The 22269-nt window shown below is 38.0% G+C and overlaps 1 pseudogene; it reads right to left on the bottom strand.

Moving 5' to 3' along the window:
- Positions 1 to 15833, bottom strand: part of LOC116895205 — an 89703-nt pseudogene extending 73870 nt beyond the window's left edge.
- Positions 15834 to 22269: the final 6436 nt, after the last annotated feature.

Below are 22269 nucleotides of genomic sequence, written 5' to 3'. Positions count from 1 at the left end.
ACGTAGAAGAATGCTGATCGATCCATGCTTATCACCCCGTTGGTCCAAGTGGATCAAGGACCTCCACATCAAACCAGATACACTCAAACTAATAGAAGAAAACTTGGAGAAGCATCTCAAACACATGGGTACTGGAGAAAATTTACTGAACAAAACACCAATGGCTTATGCGCTTAGATCAAGAATCGACAAATGGGATCTCATAAAACTCCAAAGCTTCTGTAAGGCAAAGGACATTGTGGTTAGGACAAAACAGCAACCAACAGATTGGGAAAAGATCTTTACCAATCCTACAACAGATAGAGGGCTTATATCCAAAATATACAAAGAACTCACAAAGTTAGATCGCAGAGAGACAAATAACCCTATTAAATATGGGGTTCAGAGCTAAGCAAAGAATTCACAGCTGAGGAATGCTGAGTGGCTGAGAAACACCTGAAGAAATGTTCAACATCTTTAGTCATAAGGGAAATGCAAATCAAAACAACCCTGAGATTTCAACTCACATCAGTGAGAATGACAAAGACCAAAAACTCAGGTGACAGCAAATACTGGCGAGGATGTGGAGAAAGAGGAACACTCCTCCATTGTTGGTGGGATTGCAGACTGGTATAACCATTCTGGAAATCAGTCTGGAGGTTCCTCAGAAAATTGGACATTGAACTACCTGAGGACGCAGCTATACCTGTCTTTGCAATATACCCAAATGATGCCCCAACATATAACAAAGACAAGTGCTCCACTATGTTCATAGCAGCCTTATTTATAATAGCCAGAAGCTGGAAAGAACCCAGATGCCCTTCAACAGAGGAATGGATAAAGAAAATGTGGTACATCTACACAATGGAATATTACTCAGCTATCAAAAACAATGACTTTATGAAATTCATAGGCAAATGTAGTGATCTGGAAAATATCGTCTGAGTGAGGTAACACAATCACAGAAAAACATACATGGTATGCACTCATTGATAAGTGGCTATTTGCCCAAATGCTTGAATTGCCTTAGATGCACGGAACATGTGAAACACAAGATAGATGATCAAAATGTGAATGCTTCACTCCTTCTTTAAAAGGGGAACAAGAATACCCTTGGCAGGGAATAGGAAGGCAAAGATTAAAACAGAGGCAGAAGGAACACCCATTCAGAGCCTGCCTGACATGTGTCCCATACATATACAGCCACCCGATTAGACAAGATGGATGAAGCAAAGAAGTGCAGGCCGAAAAGAACCGGATATAGATCTCTCCTGACAGACACAGCCAGAATACAGCAAATACAGGGGCAAATGCCAGCAGCAATCCACTGAACTGTGAATGGGACCCTCGTTGAAGGAATCAGAGAAAGGTCTGGAAGAGCTTGAAGGGGCTCGAGACCCCATATGAACAACAATGCCAAGCAACCAGAGCTTCCAGGGACTAAGCCACTACCCAAAGACTATACATGGACTGACCCTGGGCTCCGACCTCATAGGTAGCAATGAATAGCCTAGTAAGAGCACCAGTGGAAGTGGAAACCCGTGGTCCTGCTAAGACTGAACCCCTAGTGAATGTGATTGTTTGGGGAAGGGCTGTAATTGGGGGAGGATGTGGAGGGAAACACTCATATGAAGGGGAGGCGGAGGGGTTAGGGGGATGTTGTCCTGAAAACCGGTAAGGGAATAACAATCAAAATATAAATAAGAAATACTCAAGTTAATAAAGGAGAAAAAATACAAAGAAAAAATTAAGAATCACAGATTTAAATCAAAAAATATTATGATATTATGGACAGGAAACCAGGTAAGGGGATAACATTTGAAATGTAAATAAAAAGATATCCAATTAAAAATAACAGCCATCACCAGAACTGACCTAGTGGGCAAATAAGTAATGAAATAATTGTAAATATAAATATTTATGAATAGTGAGAAAATAAATAATTTTGGAATTTAATTTAAAAAGTCAGTTAACAAAATGGTAAGAATAAGTTCTACCTTCAGAGGAAAACTATGTAATATGTAATTCTCCACTTAAAAGCAAAAAATAGAAGAGAGTATATTTGCTGTGTTGTATGTATATCACCTATTATAAGCCACAGAAAAGATGAATATTCATATATTTAAATTTTTAATTCTATGCTTATGACAAAAATTTTATGTCATTTTAGGATACACATGAATTGAGGATACAATGTTTTGTGATAATAAAAGATGAACAAGAACAAGAATATTTTCTGTATAAAATATCCTTTAAGCCAGAAAAACAAAGCTGATAAAGGTCAATTCATAAAGATAATGCAATAATATAAAAACATGTACGCACTTAACACTAGAGAATACAGTATAAAAACTGTTATAACTAAAGGTAGATGGCATTTTAATAATTGTAGATTACTCAACAATTCACTGTTAGACATAGGCAGAGAGCATCCAAGTAGAAAGTCTATAACCATGGGATTCAACCTTTACTCTGTTATGCACACACTGGAGAGATACTTAACATTCTATACAAACCTTCAAAATACACTGTCCTCTACTCAGTACAAAATAGGTCATATGTTAGGCTACAGAACAAGACATAACAACTTAATTTAAAAAATCAAAGTTGCTAGGCGTGGTGTTACATGTATTTCATACAAGTACTTGGGAGGTAGATCTTTATGAGTTCATGACCAGCCTTATCTACATAGCAAGTTCCAGCAGCCAGGATAGCATATTGACATTGAAGTCAACTTAAGTGTCTTTTCTGACCCTAATGATAGAAAACTTGAAATCAACCACAAGAGGAATGTGAGAAAATTTATAAGCACATTTAATTAAGCAAAATGCTCTTGTAAACGTAGGACAGTGAAAAATTTAAAAGGAAGTCAAATAAGAGAAAAAAGATATAGAGTTTAATGTGTAGGGATGAAGGAGTATCTGTGAGGAAATGAGTGAGGGAGATTTATAATAATAATAATAATATGTTGTATAAAAATCTATTTTTATTCAAAAAAGGTAAAAATAGAGGCAAACAAAATAGACATAACACATGTAATACACAGCAACAGTACTGCAACAAAATTTGCAGCACTTTTATGCATGAACCTGGAAGACACTGGGTTAAGCAAAATAACCCAGACAAAAGCAAATATCATGATTTTATTCTTGAATGGAATATGAAAGTATGTATTCTGTAGAAGTGGAAAATGAAGCAGTGGCTACATGTGGGGGATGGGTTGGGGACACAAGATGCACAGGGGATACTCAACTGCAAAGTTACAATCTTACAGAAGATAGAAAACCTGTTATTCTACTGCAAAATATGATGTCACAATTGACAATAATATATAATAATATATTTCATTCATTTCAAATATCCAGAGATGAGAAAATTTTATGTTTTCATTATAAAGAAAGGATAAATGTTGATGTGATAAGTGGATCTTTGGACCTAGGTCCAAAGAGTACACATGGAGGGACCCATGGGTCCAGATGTATATGTAACAGAGGATGGCCTTACCTGGCATCAATAGGAGGAGAAGCCCTTGGTCCTGTGGAGGCTCAATGCCTCGGTGTATGGAAATGCTAGGACAGTGAGGCAGGAATAGGTGGGTAGGTGAGGAGCACACTCAGAAGCAGGGGAGAATGGGAAATGGGATAGGAGGTTTGTGGAGAGGAAACTGGGAAGGGGGATAGCATTTGAAATGTAAATAAATAAAGTAACCAATAAAAAAAAGAAAGAGAAAGAAAGAAAGGAAAGGAAGGAAGGAAGAAAGGAAGAAAGGAAGAAAGAAAGAAAAAAAGAAAGAAAGAGAGAGAGAGAGAGAGAAAGAAAGAGGGAGATTGTAAAAATCAAACAAGGGAGAGAATAAATAGAAGCAGTAAGTACAGATAGGAAACTATGAGGTGTTGAAAGATATTTGGTCTTTCAATTTTGTGACAGGAAACCATTGGAAGCTTGGAAAAGATAGTTAAATCTGCCTGGGGCCTGTCCGGCCTTAGGGGAACTGGCTGAAGTGGGACACAGTGATAGATGAGGGCCAAAAGGCTAATGATCCCTGGCCTTGTAACTGTCTCTCATTCTACTGGATGTTATAAGCTGATGGCTTCTGGAGACTACACTTTCTTGCTTATTCTGCTGCCTTTCTCTTTAACTCTGTGGCTTCTTTTTTCTTGATCTCTCTGTGCTTCATTTTTACATTATAAATCTCTGTGATTTATTAACTAAACACAGAGTCAGAAGAGCTCCCAGGGACTAAAAACCACCAACCAAAGAGTATACATGTGGGATGCATGCCTCCAATCACATATGTAGTAGAGGATGGCATTATCTGGCATCAATAGGAGGAGAAGCCTTTGGCCCTGTGAAGTCTCATTTTCCCAGTGTATGAGCATCCTCATAGAAGTAGGGGAAGGGGGAATGGGAGGGGGAGAACTAGGAAACATGCGAGGGGAGAAAACATCCAATATCCAATAAAAATGATTTAGGATAGCAAATGTAGAAGTTTGCCTGTATATTCCACTTGTGTCCCACTACATGACTCCAAGGTCCCTCTGATGGCCTTGTGAACTTCTAGGACAGAAGCCCATCAGCATTTGAAATATTTTCACATGAATTAGGATACTCTAGACTTCTACCCATCATGTGTATCATTTAGATCTTTTCCAATAAAACACCACCACCCCAAGGCACACCAAGTCCTAAGAGTTCCAGCTAAGAGTCTCTCAAATGCTCTAAGATAAAAGGGAATGAAAGATATACTAAGTAGATCTATGTACAGGGAGTTCATATGGCCTATTTGAGTGCTGTAAGAGCACTCTCCTGAACTTCAAAAGAAGAAATTTCAGGGCAAGCAAAGGCTGAAATGGTTTCTAATTTGAGACCTCAGTTCTTTACTGTGATTACCCAAGCAGCATACCTCCTTTCATCTTTTTCAACTCTTCCTTATACAGTCTTTGTCAAAATTCTCTGCAAATGTGCATTGCTATTTCGAAATTGTAAGTTGCTATTATTTTCATTATTATCACATCTTGCTGATAGAGAGTGATGTAATACTTGAGCTGTATACTCTACTCAGAGAACATTTCTCTTTGACTCTCCTTAAGAAGCCCTCTAAAAGATTTTATTTTGGGATAGATCAGCATTGTTGCTTAAAGATTTCTAGCATACCACAGAAATGCACCTCATGAGTCAAAACCAAAGAATCCCTCTGAGCTCTATTTTTACTTCTAAGGAATTAATGTCATCAAATGTGCTTTATCAGATTGGTTAAAGCAACCGAATGTTCTAGTTCTAAGACATTGTTGATACATCAACATAAACTATGCTCTTCAGCCATGTTCTTCAGAAAAACTTGTAGAGTAGAAGGCAAGAGAACCTCTGGAAATTAGGAATTAGTCTTTACAAACTTTTTACAGGTGACTATATAACTTGCCCAGTTCAGCAGTAGGCTGTGAAACTTCTGTTTTTCGTAGAATTTAAGGAGAACCACCAACCTCAATTTAATTAAAAAGAATGTATCCTGTATTAACTCATAGCCGTCATGCCTCTTGAATAAATTATTGTTACAATAAATCACAGAAATATCTGCTCTTTTGTATATGTGCATGTCTGTTTGTATGTGCGGATAGTAAATGTGTGCAGAAGCTGGAGGGCGTACTCAAGTGCTACCTTCAGGGCTTTCCATATCATTTAGATTTTTGTTTATTTGTTTTGTCTTAGTACATTTTGTTTTGTTTTGTTTTGTTTGGGTACAGAGTCTCTCATTGTCCTTTAACTCACCATACAGGTTAGGCTAGCTGGGCCAGTGAGCTCCAGGGGATCTGCCTGTTTTCTAGTCCTAAATGTTGAGATTAAAAGTGAATGTATCATACCATATTTGTGTGTTAATTGATTAATTAATTAATTTTACATGGGACTTGGGGTTTAAAATTGGGTTCATAAGTTTACACCTGTAAATGCTTTACTTGGGGGCTGAATGAAACAGATCTTAATTGTCTCACAGTTCTAAAACCTGTAAGTAGAAGATAGAGGAATAGGAGTAATGCTTCCCAGAGCCCTTTTCTCCTCTATGAATGGCTGTCTTTCCTGTGTCTCCATGATCATTCTTTTTGTTCCTTTTTATACTCATAGTTCTTTGATTTCTGACACAGATTGTATTTAATATGCTTATGCTGAGTACCTAGCTTAATAACTTCATTGAAGTGTTTTTTCAAATATATACTGTTCTAAGTTTCTATGTCATAACACACTGATATTTCTTTCTATACTGTTCACCACCTTATATTTTAAGTCAACTTGTATGACTATCCTAAAACTTTATTTTATTTTTTTTGTATCTTGCTAGATGCTTCTTTATGTTTCCTTGTTTGCATTTGTATTTTGTTGGATGGTTGCCTTCATCTCTTTTGCTGAATCTCCCATCTTTGCAGTCTCTAAACCAGAGGACTTGGGGAAACTTTAGTCATCACTGTTTCAGTACTTATAGTTCAGTGATTTCATCACATCTGGGAGAGTAATATGCTAATGGGTTTTAAATGCATAACTCTAGGCTGTGTTTTTCCCATGAAGCTGATGTGTCTCTTGTGTACATCTCCCTGCTTAATTCCTACTTTTCTCCTCCTCCTCTTTTTCCTCCTCTTCTTCTGTAATTTAAGACTGCTCAGTCTGCATGTACACCAGCATGCCAGAAGAGGGCATTAGTTACCATTACACATGGTCATAAGCCATCATATGATTGATGGGAATTGAACTCATGCAATCTGGAAGAGCAGCTAGTGGTGTCCTTTTTTTTTTTAATTATTATTTAATTTTATTCACATCCCAAATGTTGTTCCCCCATCCCACTCACAGAATTCTTTCCATCATCCCCCTTCTGCTTTGCTTCTTAGAGGGTGTCCCTTCTAATATCCAACTTGGGGGAGCATTGAGTCTTGACAGGATATTTTTTTTTAGATCTTTATGACACATATTTAATTGTCAAGGGGAGAGGAAGAGGTTGAGAAGAAGCAGAAGAGAAGAAGGAGGATGAGGAGGAAGAGAATGAGAAAGAAGTGAATGTAGAGATCTGAGGACTGCTTGTAGGAAACAGTTTCATCCTGCTTTATGAAAAATATGTTTATCAGCTGGGCAACTTTGCAAGAGTAGAAAAATGAGGACCAAGTACAAATGCTTCTAGAAACAATTTGGAACACACATTCAAGAAAAAGATATCAGAAGATGGAAAGATCTCCCTGGCTCATGTAATGGAAGGAGTAACATAGTAAAAATGGCCATCTTACCAAAAGCAATCTACAGATTCAATGCAATCCCCATCAAAATTCCAACTCAATTCTTCACAGAGATAGAAAGAGCAATTCTCAAATTCATCTGGAATAACAGAAAACCCAAGATAAGGAAAACTATTCTCAACGAAAAAAAAGAACTTCTGGGAGAGTCACCATCCATGACCTCAAGCAGTATTACAGAGCAATAGTGATAAAAACTGCATGGTATTGGTCCAAAGACAGGAGAGTAGACCAATAGAATACAAATGAAGACCCAGACATAACCCACACACCTATAGTCACCTGATCTTTGACAAAGAAGCCAAAACCATCCAGTGGAAAAAAGACAGCATTTTCAGCAAATGGGACTGGTTCAACTGGAGGTCAGCATGTAGAAAAATGCAAATTGATTCATTCTTATCTCCTTGCACAAAGTGTAAGTCCAAGAGGATCAAGGACCTCCACATATTACAAGATAACAATGAATCTAATAGAAGATAAAGTGGGAAGGAACATTGAACACATAGGCACAGGGAAATTTTTCCTGAACAGAACACCAATGGCTCATGTTCTAAAATTCATAATTAACAAATAGGAATTCATAAAACTGCAAAGCTTCTATAAGGCAAAGGAGCACACTGTCAATAAGACAAACAGCAATGCCCAGATTGGGAAAACATTTTTATCAATCTTACATCTGATATAGGGCTAATATTGAAAATATACAAAGAACTCAAGAAGTTTGAATCCATAAAAACAAATAACCTTATTAAAAATGAGGTAGAACTAAAGATAGAATTAATTCCCAACTGAGGAATCTAGAATGGCTGAGAAACAATTAAAGAAATGTTCAACATCCTTAGTCATCAGGGAAATGCAAATCAAAATAACCCTGAGACCTCACACTGATCAGAATAGCTAAGATCAAAAACTCAGGTAATAGCAAATGCGGGAAGGATGTGGAGAAAGAGAAACACTCCTCTATTGCTAGTGGAACTCCAAACTGGTAAAATCACTTTGGAAATCAATCTGGCAGTTCCTCAGAAAATTGGACATAGTGCTACCTGAAAACCAAGCTATACCACTACTGGGCATATATCCAAAGATGCTCCAGCATATAACAAGGATATATGCTCTACTAAGTTTATGGCAGCCTTATTTATAATAACCAGAAGCTGAAAATAACCCACGTGTCTCTCAACAGAAGAACAGATACATAAAATATGGTACATTTACACAATAGAATGCTACTCAGCTATAAAAAAATGACTTCATGAATTTCACAGGCAAATATATAGAACTAGAAAATATAACCCTGAGTGAGGTAATCCAGATACAAAACAGCACACATGGTATATACTCACTGATAAGTGGATATTAGCCCAAAAGCTCAGAATACCCATGATACAACCCACAAACCATATGGAGATTAAGAAGAAAGAAGACCAAAATGTGGATATTTCAATCCTACATTGAAAAGAAACAAAATAATCATTGGAGGTTGAGGGAAGGAGAGACCTGGAAGGGAGAGAGGAGGGGGAGGAAAGGGGAAGAGCAACAGGATCAGGTAATGGAAGGGACAGGAAAGAAGTACAGAGGGTTAAGAAATTGAATAGAAATATGTAGCAGTGGGGGATGGGGAGCAACCATCAGAAAATCTCTCAGGCCAGGGAAGTAAGAGGCTCCCAAGACACAATAGGAATGACTTGAGCTGAAATAGCCAACAACAGGAATATAAAACCTGTAGAGACCACCTCTAGTAGATAGGCAAGGCCACAGTTTGAGGGATGGGGCCACCTACCCACCTCAATTTTTTCATCTTTAATAGCTTGGGTATTTCTTATTTACATTTCGATTGTTATTCCCTTTCCCATTTCCGGGCCAACATTCCCCAACCCCTCCCCTTCTCTATGGGTATTCCCTTCCCCATCCTCACCCCATTACCGGCCTCCCCCAAAAAATCACATTCACTGGGGGTGCAGTCTTGGCAGGACCAAGAGCTTCCCCTTCAACTGGTATTCTTACTAGGCAATTCATTGGAGCCCAGGGTCAGTACATGTATAGTCTTTGGGTAGTGGCTTAATCCCTGGAAGCTCTGGTTGGTTGGCATTGTTGTCCTTATGGTGTCTCAAGTGCCTTCAAGCTCTTTCAGTCCCTTCTGTGATTCCTTCAATGGGGGTCACGTTCTCAGTTCAGTGGTTTAATGCTGGCATTCACCTATGTATTTGCCTTATTGTGTTTGTGTCTCTCAGGAGAGATCTACATCTGGTTCCTGTCAGCCTGCACTTCTTTGCTTCATCCATCTTATCTAGTTTGGTGGCTGAATATGTATGGGCCACATGTGGGGCAGGCTCTGAATGGGTGTTCCTTCTGCCTCTGTTCTAAACTTTGCCTCCCTATCCCCTCCTAAGGGTATTCTTGATCCCCTTTTAAAGAAGGAATGAAGGACTTGCATTTTGGTCATCCTTCTTGAGATTCATGTGTTCTGTGCATCTAGGGTAATTCGAGCATTTGGGCTAATAGCCACTTATCAATGAGTGCATACAATGTGTGTTTTCTGTGATTGGATTACCTCACTAAGGATGATATTTTCCAGTTCCATCCATTTGCCTATGAATTTCATAAGGTCATTGTTTTTGATAGCTGAATAATATTCCATTGTGTAGATGTACCACATTTTCTGTATCCATTCCTCTGTTGAAGATCATCTGGGTTCTTTCCAACTTCTGGCTATTATAAATAAGGCTACTATGAACATAGTGGAGCATGTGTCTTTGTTATATGTTGGGGCATCTTTTGGGTATATGCCTAAGAGAGGTATAGATGGGTCCTTAGGAAGTTCAATGTCCAATTTTCTGAGGAACCTCCAGACTGATTTCCAGAATGGTTGTACCAGTCTGCAATCCCACCAGCAATGGAGGAATGTTCCTCTATCTCCACATCCTCACTAGTATTTCCTGTCACCTGAGTTTTTGATCTTAGCCATTCTCACTGGTGTGAGGTGAAATCTCAGGGTTCTTTTGATTTGGATTTCCCTTATGACTAAACATGTTGAACATTTCTTCAGGTGTTTCTCAGCCACTCGGCATTCCACAGCTGTGAATTCTTTGTTTATCTCTGAATCCCATTTTTAATAGGGTTATTTATCTCCCTGCAGTCTAACTTCTAGAGTTCTTTGTATATTTTGGACATAAGCCCTCTATCAGTTGTAGGATTGGTGAAGATCTTTTCCCAATCTGTTGGTTGCCGTTTTGTCCTAACCACAGTGTCCTTTGCCTTACAGAGGCTTTGGAGTTTTATGAGATCCCATTTGTCGATTCTTGATCTTAGAGCATAAGCCCTTGGTGTTTTATTCAGGAAATTTTCTCCAGTGCCCATGTGTTCGAGATGCTTCCCCACTTTTTCTTCTATTAGTTTGAGTGTATTGTTTTGATGTGGAGGTCCTTGATCCACTGGGAATAAAGCTTTGTACAGGGTGATAAGCATGGAACAATCTTCTTTCTTCTCCATGCATACCTCCAGTTGAACCAGCACCATTTGCTGAATTTGCTATCTTTTTTCCATTGGATGGTTTTGGCTCCTTTGTCAAAAATCAAGTGACCATATGTGTGTGGGTTCATTTCTGGGTCTTCAATTCTATTCCACTGGTCTAGCTGTCTGTCTCTGTACCAATACCATGCAGTTTTTATCACTATTGCTCTGTAATACTCCTTGAGTTCAGGAGTAGTGATTCCACCGGAAGTCCTTTTATTGTTGAGGATAGATTTAGCTATCCTGGGTTTTTTGTTATTCCAGATGAAATTGCAGATTGTTCTGTCTAACTCTCTGAAGAGTTGGATTGGTATTTTGATGGGGATTGCATTGAATCTGTAGATTGTATTTGGTAAAATGGCCATTTTTTCTTTAATAATCCTGCCAATCCATGAGCATGCGAGATCTTTCCATCTTCTGAGGTCTTCTTCAATTTCTTTCTTCAGAGGCTTGAAGTTCTTATCATGCTGATCGTCACTTGCTTGGTTAAAGTCACACTGAGGTATTTTATAATATTTTGGACTATTATAAAGGGTGTCACTTCCCTAATTTCATTCTCAAATTGTTTCTGTTTTGTGTAGAGGAAGGCTACTGATTTATTTGAGTTAATTTTATACACAGCCAGTTTCCTGAAGGTGTTTATCAGGTTTAGTAGTTCAATGGTGGAACATTTGGGTTCAGTAAAATATACTATCATATCATCTACAAATAGTGATATTTTGACTTCTTCTTTCCAATCTGTATCCTTTGATCTCCTTTTGTCATCTGATTGCTCTGGTTAGAATTTCAAGAACTATACTGAATAACTAGGGAGAGAGTGGGCACCCTTGTCTAGTCCCTGATTTTAGTGTTATAGCTTCAAGTTTCTCTCCATTTAGTTTAATATTAGAACTGGTTTGTGGTATATGGCTTTTATTATGTTTAAGTATGGGCTTGGATTCCTATTCTTTCCAGGAATTTTATCATGAAGGGGTGTTGAATTTTGTCAAATGCTTTCTCAGCATCTAAAGAAATGATCATGTGGTATTTATCTTTAAGTTTGTTTATATAGTGGATTACGTTGATGGTTTTCTGTATATTAAACCATCCATGCATGCCTGGGATGAAGCCTACTTGGTCATGGTGGATGATTGTTTTGATGTGCTCTTGGATTCCATTTGCCAGAATTTTATTGAGTATTTTTGCGTCAATATTCATAAAGCAAATTGGACTGAAATTCTCTTTCTTGAGTCTTTGTGTGGTTTAGGTATAAGAGTAATTGTGGCTTCATAGAAGGAATTCGGTAGCGCTCCATCTGTTTCAATTTCGTGGAATAGTTTGGATAGTATTGATATGAGGTCTTCTATGAAGGTCTGATAGAATTCTGTGCTGAACCCTTCTGGACCTGGGCTCTTTTTGTTTGGGAGACTGTTAATGACTGCTTCTATTTCTTTAGGAGTTATGGGGATGTTTAAATATTTTATCTGTTCCTGATTTAATGTCGGTACCTGGTATCTGTCTAGGAAATTGTCCATTTCCTGCAGATTTTCAAGTTTTGTTGAATACAGGCTTTTGTAGTAGGATCTGATGATTTTTTGAATTTCTTCTGATTCTGTAGTTATGTCTCCCTTTTCATTTCTGATTTTGTTAATTTGGACACACTCTCTGTGTCCTCTCGTTAGTCCAGCAAAGTGTTTATCTATCTTGTTGATTTTCTAAAAGAACCAGGTTTTGGTCCTGTTAATTCTTTGTATAGTCCTTTTTGTTTCTATTTGGTTGATTTCAGCTCTGAGTTTGATTATTTCCTTCCTTCTACTCCTCCTGGGTGTATTTGCTTCTTTTTGTTCTAGAGCTTTTAGGTGTGCTGTCAAGCTGCTGACATATGCTCTCTCTGGTTTCATTCTGCAGGCACTCAGAGCTATGAGTTTTCCTCTTAGCACAGCTCTCATTGTGTCCCATCAGTTTGGGTATGTTGTACCTTCATTTTCATTAAATTCTAATAAGTCTTTAATTTCTTTTCTTTATTTCTTCCTTGACCAGGTTATCATTGTATAGAGTATTATTCATATTCCATGTATATGTGGGCATTCTTTCCTTACTGTTATTGAAGACCTGCTTCAGCCCATGGTTGTCTGATAGGACACATGGGATCATTTCTATCTTTCTGTATCTGTTGAGGCCTGTTTTATGACCAATTATATGGTCAATTTTGTAGAAAGTACCATGAGGGGGTGAGAGGAAGGTCTATCCTTTTGTTTTAGGATAGAATGTTCTATAAATATCTGTTAAGTCTATTTGGTTCATAACTTCTCTTAGTCTGTCTATGTCTCTGTTTAATTTCTGTTTCCATGATCTGTCCATTGATGAGAGTGGGTTGTTGAAATCTCCTACTATTATTGTGTAAGGTGCAATGTGTGCTTTAAGCTTTAGTAAGGTTTCTTTTATGTATGTAGGTGCCCTTGTATTTGTAGCATAGATATTTAGGTTTGAGAGTTCATCTTCGTGGACTTTTCCTTTGATGAATATGAAGTGTCCTTCCTTATCTTTTTTGATGACTTTTAGTTGAAAATCGATTTTATTTAATATTCGAATGGCTACTCCAGCTTGCTTCTTCAGACCATTTGCTTGGAAAATTGTTTTCCATCCTTTCACTCTGAGGTAGTGTCTGTCTTTGTCTCTGAGGTTTGTTTCCTGTAGACAGCAGAATTCAGGGTCCTCATTGCATATCCAGTTTTTAATCTATGTCTTCTTATTGGGGAAGTTGAGTCCATTGATGTCGAGAGATATTAAGGGATAGTGATTGTTGCTTCCTGTAATATTCATATTTGGATATGAGATTATGTTTGTGTGCTTTTCTTCTCTTTGTTTTGTTGCCAAGATGATTAGTTTCTTGCTTTTTCTAGGTTGTAGCTTGCCTCCTTGTGTTGGGCTTTGCTATTTATTATCCTTTGTAGGGCAGGATTAGTAGAAAGGTATTGTGTAAATTTGGTTTTGTCATGGAATATCTTGGTTTCTCCATCTATGTTAATTGAGAATTTTGCTGGATAAAGTAACCTGGGCTGGCATTTGTGTTCTCTTAGTGTGTGTATGACATCTGTCCAGGATCTTCTGGCTTTCATAGTCTCTGGTGAGAAGTCCGGTGTGATTCTGTTAGGTATGCCTTTATATGTTACGTGACCTTATTCCTTTATTGCTTTTAATATTCTCTCTTTGTTTTGTGCATTTGGTGTTTGGACTATTATGTGATGGATGGTGTTTCTTTTCTGGTCCAATCTATTTGGAGTTCTGTAGGCTTCTTGTATGTTTATGGGCATCTCTTTCTTTAGATTAGGGAAGTTTCCTTCTATGATTTTGTTGAAGATATTTACTGATCCTTTGAGCTGGGATTCCTCACTCTCTTCTATACCTATTATCCTTAGGTTTGATCTTCTCACTGAGTCCTGGATTTCCTGTATGTTTTGGACCAGTAGCTTTTTCAGCTTTACATTATCTTTGACAGTTGTGTCCAATGATTTCTATGGAATCTTCTGCTCCTGAGATTATTCTATCTCTTGTATTCTGTTGGCGATGTTTATATCTGCGACTCCTTGTCTCTTCCTTTGGTTTTCTATATTCAGGGTTGTCTCCTTTGTGCTTTCTTTATTTCTTCTATTTCTGTTTTTAATTCCTTCACCCCTTTGATTGTGTTTACCTGGAATTCTCTCAGGGATTTTTGTGATTCTTCTCTATCGCCTCCTACTTGTTTATTTATGTTTTCCTGCATTTCTCTAAGGGAGTTCTTTATGTCTTTCTTGAAGTCCTCCATCATCATGATCAAATGTGATTTAAAATCAAGATCTTGCTTTTCTGGTGTGTTTGGATATTCAGTGTTTGCTTTGGTGGGAGAATTGGGCTCTGATGATGTCATGTAGTCTTGTGTTCTATTGCTTGGGTTCCTGTGCTTGCCTCTCACATCAGGTTGTCTCTGGTGTTACCTTGTTCTGCTATTTCTGACAGTGGCTAGACTGTCCTATAGGCCTATTTGTCAGGAGTGCTCTAGACCTATTTAGGTTTGATATTCTCATTGAGTCCTGGATTTCCTGTATATTTTGGATCATTAGCTTTTTCCATTTTACATTATCTTTGACAGTTGTGTCCAATGATTTCTATGGAATCTTCTGCTCCTGAGATTAGTCTATCTCTTGCATTCTGTTGGTGATGCTTGTATCTACTGCTCCTTGTCTCTTCCTTTGGTTTTCTATATTCAGGGTTGTTTCCTTTTGTTCTTTCTTTATTGCTTCTATTTCCATTTTTAAATCCTTCATCTGTTTGAATGTGTTTTCCTGGTTTCTTTCAGCCAGTTATGGGAACAGAGTGCTCTGCTTTCAGGTGGGTAGTCTTTCCTGTCTACTGGTCTTCAGCTGTTCCTGTGGGCGTGTGTCCTGATTTCACCCAGCAGGTCACTTGGAGCATAAGAGTTGATCTTACCTCTGGTCCCAGGCCTGAAGTTTCTCCTGGGGGGCTGTGTTTGGGTTCTCTGTGAAGGTGGCAACCAGAAGGGCATGTCCCACCTTTTCCCATGCCCCTGTGCACAGGGGTCCCCGATGGCATTCGATGTTTTCCTCTGGAGTCAGAAATGTGGGCAGAGTGTAGTCTCTTCTGGCTTCCCAGGCGTGTCTGCCCCTCTGAAGGTTTAGCTCTCCCTCGCACAGGATTTGGGTGCAGGCAGCTGTTGACTGGGTCCCTTCAGATCCTGGGGGTGTCTGGACCACAGGTCACCTGCCACTTGAGTGCCCCTATCTTTCTGTTCCCAGAGGCCCTATACAGTTTCCTCTTGGGCCAGGGATGTGGACAGGGGTGGGCAGTATTGGTGGTCTCTCCCGCTCTGCAGTCTCAGGACTGCCCACCTGTCTGTGCAGTGAGCTCTCTCTCCAAAGGGGTTTGGGAGCAGAGAGCTGTGGGCCAGGATCAGCGAGGTTCGGGCTCCAGCTAAATACACCATGGTTGGTCATTTTGGCCAAGATTACCCACATTGAATCCTGGAAGTCTCCTCCATCTCCCAGGTCTCTGGTACTTTGTAGCGTTTTCCTCCTGCTCAAACCCTGGCAGCTGCATATTTCTATTCATTCTCATGGCCTTCTGACCCTCTCTCCTGTCCCTTCCCATAACTGCTTCTTACCCTCTATTCTTCTCCTCATCTCTTCTCCTTCCTTCTGCTTCTCTTAATTATTTTGTTCCTCATTCTAAGTGGGATTTAAACATCTCACTGGACCATACTTCTTTAATTTCTTTGGGTCTATGGTGTGTATCATGGGTATTCTCTACTTCTTGGCTAAGTGGATACACTTATTAGTGAATATATACCATGCATGTCCTTTTGGGTCTGGGTTACCTCACTCAGGGTGATATTTTCCAGTTTCATCCATTTGCCTGCAAAATTCATAATGTTTTTGTTTTTAATTGTTGAATACTATTCCATTATATAAATGAATCACATTTTTCATATCCATTCTTCATTTGAGGGACATCTGGGTTACTTCCAGTTTCTGACTTTATGAATAAGGCTACAAGGAACAAAGTGGAGCATGTGTCCTTATGGTTTGGTGGAGCATATTTTGGGTCTATGCTCAGGAGTGGTATAGCTGGGTCTTTAATAGAATTATTTCCTATATTCTTAGAAACCACAAGACTGATATCCAAAGTAGTTATTCAAATTTGCAGTCCCACCATCAATAGGAAAGTGTTCTCCTTTTGCCACACCCTCAACAGTATGTACTGTCCTTTGAGATTTTGATCCTAGCCATTCTGATTGGTATAATGTGGAATCCCAGGGTCATTTTGATTTTCATTTCCCTAATGACTAAGGATGTTATACATTTCTTTTTTTTTTTTTTTTGGTTCTTTTTTTCGGAGCTGGGGACCGAACCCAGGGCCTTGGGCTTCCTTGGCAAGCGCTCTACCACTGAGCTAAATCCCCAACCCCGTTATACATTTCTTTAAGTGCTTCTTGGCCATTCAAGATTCCTTTGATGGGAATTTTGGGTTGTTGGTATCTAACTTCTTGAGTTCATCATAAATTTTGGATAGCTCTCTGTAAGAAGTAGGGTTGGTGAAGATCTTTTCCCAATATGTAGGCTACCTATTTGTCCCATTGACAGTATACATTGCCTTACAGATGCATTTCAGTTTCATGAGGCCCTAATTATCAATTGTTGATTTTAGAGCCTGGGTCATTGGTGTTCTGTTCAGGAAATTGTCTACTTACAAATGCATTCAAAGTTATTTCCCACTTTCACTTCTATAAGAGTTAGTGTATCTAGTTTTATGTTGAGGTCCTTGATCCACATGGACTTTAGCTCTACATAAAGTGATAAATATGAATCTATTTTCATTCTTCTATATGTAGACATCCAATTAGACCCACACCATTTGTTGAAGAAGCTTTCATTTTTCCATTGTATGGTTTTGGCTTCTTTATCAAAACTCAAGTGTCCATAGGTCTGTGGGATTATTTCTGGGTCTTTGATTCAATGCTATTAATCAACACATCTGTTTTTCTGTAGTAATGCTAGCTTGAATCTCACTTAGAAGGGGTAATAAAATAGTCATAAGAAGCAGATGGAGGGAGGAAAGTGAAGGAAAGGAGGATGAAGAAGGGAATGGGATGTTCAGGATCAGGTGTGGGAAAAGACAGGAGAGATGGCTAGATAACCATGGAAGTAAATTGAAATATGTAACTCACAAGAGTGAGGTGGCAGAGGGCATTTTCAGGCCAAGACATAGACCTGGGATAAGGGAGGTGCCCAAGAATTAATGGAGTTGACCTTAGCTGTGACTCACTACACTAGGGATTTGGAACCTGAGAGGCCACCTCCTGTAGCCAGGCAGGAACTCCAGTGAGGTGACAGAGACACTAACCCACCCACAAAACTTTCAACCCAAACTTTATGCTGTCTATAAGAAATTCAGGCACGAGGGATGGAGCAGAGACTAAGAGAATGGACAAACAATAACCAGCGCAACTTGATACTATTAATGTGATCTTTTGTAGATAGGAGCATGTTGTCTTCTGAGAAGCTCTACCCAGCAGCTGACTTAGACAGATACAGACACCCACAGCCCAACAGTGGATGGAGCTTGAGGACTCTTATGCTCTTATGTAAGAGTTGGGAAAATGTTGCAGGTCCCTAAAGATATAGGAAACCCACAGGAAGACCAACAGAGTAAACTAACCGTGCTCACTGGGGTTCTCATAGTCTGAACCACTAACCAAAGGACATACACATGCTGGACCTAGGCCTCCCTATACATATGTAGCAGATCTACAGCTTAGTCTTCATGTGGGTCTTGAATAACTTGAATGGAGGCTATCCTCCGTTCCCCCATTACCTACAAGTATATGTTCTTCTAGCTGGGCTGTCTTGTCTGGCCTCAGTGGGAGAGTAAGTACCTAGCTTCACAGACACCTGAAGTTCCAGGGTAGCAGAATACCCATGGGGGCCCCTCCTGTTCAGAAGAAAAGGGTATAAAGATGAGGAGAAGGATTGTTGGAGGGGGTGACCAGGAGGAGGCAGGGAGTAAAATGTAAAGTGAACAAGTAAAAAAAAAGTTAAATTGAATTAAAAATAGGGATCAGATAAATAAGCAATGCTTTTTCTAAAGCTTTTATGAGAGATAGCCTATGGTACATGTAGAATTCTCCCTCTACATGGCCCTGTTTCTTCCCTTTTCTCATCTTTGGATTCTATACCTTGTATCTCAAACATTGTTTAAGTATCTGCTTCTTCAAAAATAATTCTGATTCAGACAATATTTTATATGTACATCTAGAATCCTTATATTGCCTGCCTTATAATTTCTGCTTCTTCTACTAAATCAATTAATGAGTACACACATAAGCAAAGAAAGATATATTTAACTCAACTTGTCCTAAATGATCTCTTTTGTTTCCTAAGAGTTACCATTTTATCACTGAAGAACAATACAAATGAATGCTACTTATGACTGTCTCTCCTTTTCTCTCCTTTTCACTGCTCCAGTTGAAGTCTTCATTTTTACATTAATTTCCTGCTGTAATAACAGTAGTTTGTCTCTCAGTTAAAGAAGCTGGAGTTCAAGGTCAATGTATCATCAGGATTTTGTCATTCTCTACTAAAACCTCAACGGTGTCTAGTCAATGCTTGCCTTTTCCTGGATTTTATAAAATCTTTTCTAAGTTTGTCTTTGTCATCTTCTCTTCTTATTAAAAACAACTCTGATGTGTATCAAGACCTACACATATAATCTCCCTTTACCTTGATTGCATCTCCTAAAGTTCTATGTCCAAATAGTTACATTATGAAGTACTGACAGTCAAGACTTTAACATCATGAAGGATGTGAGTCAGCCCACAGAGATTCTATGAGAAATTTAACCTTCAATATGATTTTGATGATCCTAGTATCAGTGCGCTTGTGTAATCATCTCTTTGTAAACATCTGCTTGCTTTAATTGGTAGTTTGTTTCTGGTGAAGATCTGTGACAAGCTTGACATGAAGCCACTCTAAGTTAATAACGAAGCTGCAGGTATCTTTTAGGCACTTGTGCTTAGTTTCTTTTTAGTTGCTCTGAAGATAAGCAACAGTCACTTGGTGAGTTGCCCTATGAAGAAATACTCCATAAGCAAAGAATGATTCCAGCCAACAGCTCTTAAGAAACAAAAGCCTATAAATAGTCAGGTGAGTGAATTTGTATATGGACTCTCTAATTTATATTTCACAACAACCATAGCAGAGGCCAGAAAGATATTTTCAATTCCATTAGAAATTTAGAGCCACTGGCCTCCAGTCAAGATGCACCAGGTTCTCTAGCATGTAAAAATTATAAGACAGTAAATGATTGTTGCTTGTACTAGATTTACCATGCACCATCTTCCACTGCCATTGTGCTACTTTAATTGACTTTTTACTGGTTTTATTTCTATTGTTATGTAAAACATTCTAATTAGAAATTTTTAAAAATGGAGAAAAGGGTTTATTCTGCTTACAATTTCAGTTATAGCCCCTAATTGAAAGGAGGATGAGACAGGAACCTAAAGCAGTTAGTCATAAAACATTTAAAATCACAAGCAGAGAGAAAAAAAGAATGTTCCTATGCTGCCTCGTTGCCTGCCTGTTAGGTTCTTTCACTTGTATCTGCTCTGGATGACCACTCCGACACTTCCATCTCTTCTTCCCACATAAAGAATAATGTAGCCTACAATAGTCTGGATCTATTAACCATCAAAGTAATCCTCCACATACCTGCATACAGGACTATCTGATTTAGGCAATCCCTTAGTTGATTTCTTGGTTCTAGCCAATTCCTATTTAAAACTAACCATCACATTTCTCTAACTCAATTCTGTGCCACAGATATACCCTACTATATCTTTCACAGTATAAAAATTAGGTTTTTATAGATGAAATGATTTTATTTTTCAAAATAAAATAATTTAATAAATTATAATTATCTCTTGATGTCAAGTTTTTTTAACATATGTACTCAAAAACATATCTCAACATATTTTCTAAGCAATGTGTTTCATTCTTAAGGACCCTTTTATGTTCAAGCCAGCTCAAAACAACCTCTTACAGTTTCTATGTAATGCCATTTAAACTTTACCTATTTTACCCTTGTTTTCCATGCAAATTTTTATTTTAAGAAAAATGTTATGTCCTTGAAAAATGATCACAAATTAACTCCAATAAAAACAAATCTTTTCTCGAATAGCTTTTTTAAAGATTTATTTATTATATATGAGTATACTGCAGCTGTCTTCAGACATACAAGAAGAGGGCATCAAATCTCATTTACCGATGGTTGTGAGCCACCATGTGGTGCTGGGATTTGAACTCAGGACCTCTGGGAGAGCAATCAGTGCTCCTAACCACTAAGCCAGCTCTCCAGTCCTCTTTCTAATATCTTGATTATCTGTTTTAATTGGTCTTTGACCATACAATAGCATTCCCCTACATGAAAACATCCCGTGTTGACTGTTTGACATCTCTATACCCAAGATTATTTGTAATAGGTGTGAGCCAGAAGGTTCATCTCACTCCTTCTGCCCCCCATCGAAAGGTTATCTTTGCCAGATGCACCTCTCCTGCTATCTGGAAGAAGATGTTGCGACTTTCCTTTGCTCATCCTCTTTATTTCTAAGGTTGAGTTCCTTGTCATGCCACTAATTATAAGATTTGTTTCTTTTACCCACCAAACCTGTGGGATAAGGAAAATTCAAACAGAAAGAGAAAAATGTAACTGAGAAAGGGAAAGCAAAGTCACAAGAAGGATCTTAGACATTTCATTTTGGCCCATTGTAGAGCGTGATGTGACTTGTCCTAGATATAATTACATTTAGACAAGTTATGACAGAAAAGGAAGGAAAATAGCCTAGATTCTTTGTCATATTTACTTACAACTTCAGGAAAACCATTGTAACTATCTTTTATTTTTTATGGATTGGGAGGTTTAATCTGCTAGTCAATATTCTTGATCTCATAGAGACTTTGAACAAATCAGAATATATGAAATATATTACACAATATCTTATGATCATTTTCAAGAAAGCAAACCAAATTCTATACTTTAAAGAGTCCCTAGAGAAACACGACAAGTCCATCTTACCCCGAAAAGATGGCCTGAGTTGGTACACACAGGACTATGATGCTCTCAGGAGAATGAATTCCCAGATGTAGTATCTGTGTAAAGAACAGGAGGTGAAATATAGCTGTGGGTAGAGCTCCAAGCTAACCAGCTATCCTACTGCCTTTTTCTGAAATATGAATCATATTATATGATAGAATTATTGATATCTTTACAATTCAACATAATCTTTCATCGTATAGTAGTCTATTTAAATGTCACATTCCATGCTACCTAAAAATGGAAATCTCCAGGAAATATGTACTTGAGAAATCAAAAAAAATGGATATAAAAACTAATTTCTCCTGCCATAAGTATAAAATATTCAAAATGATCATTGGAAAAAATCCTACCTCATAAATGAATTATAATACTTATTTTCGTGGATGATGAAATTAAAGAACATATGAACCAGAAAAGAAATTTCATGGAGAACTTTAGAAGAAACTAATTCCTTAACAATAAATCTATTGTATTTCATTAAAATAAACAAGAAATTTATGTTTTATCTATAAAATATCGATGTCTTTCAGGAATCTTCCTGCCATCACCATATCCCCTAAACTGATAGTGAGGGGAGCTGGTAGACATGAGACAGTCAAAATGATCCTGACACTCTGAGGTCCTAGATTAATGTCCCACTGCCAACAAGGCTATGTGCAAAACAGACATGACCTCATGCAGATGAGGCACACAGTTTTACAGGGTAAGCAATTATGTTCACTGATCTCCTATTATTTTCCCATAACTTTTGTTCTCAATAATTTCTTTTGTAAAGACACATTCATGATAAATTTTAAATTGTAAAACAAGTTTATAAAAATGAATAAATCAAAGCGATTTACGATACAGTAAAACTGCTATCAAAAAATTGAAACACTTACTTCCT

Source organism: Rattus rattus, chromosome 3 (genome assembly GCF_011064425.1).
Source record: "Rattus rattus isolate New Zealand chromosome 3, Rrattus_CSIRO_v1, whole genome shotgun sequence".
NCBI lineage: Eukaryota > Metazoa > Chordata > Mammalia > Rodentia > Muridae > Rattus > Rattus rattus.
Note: the sequence above shows the minus strand (reverse complement) of the source record. Positions and strands in the feature narration are given on the sequence as shown.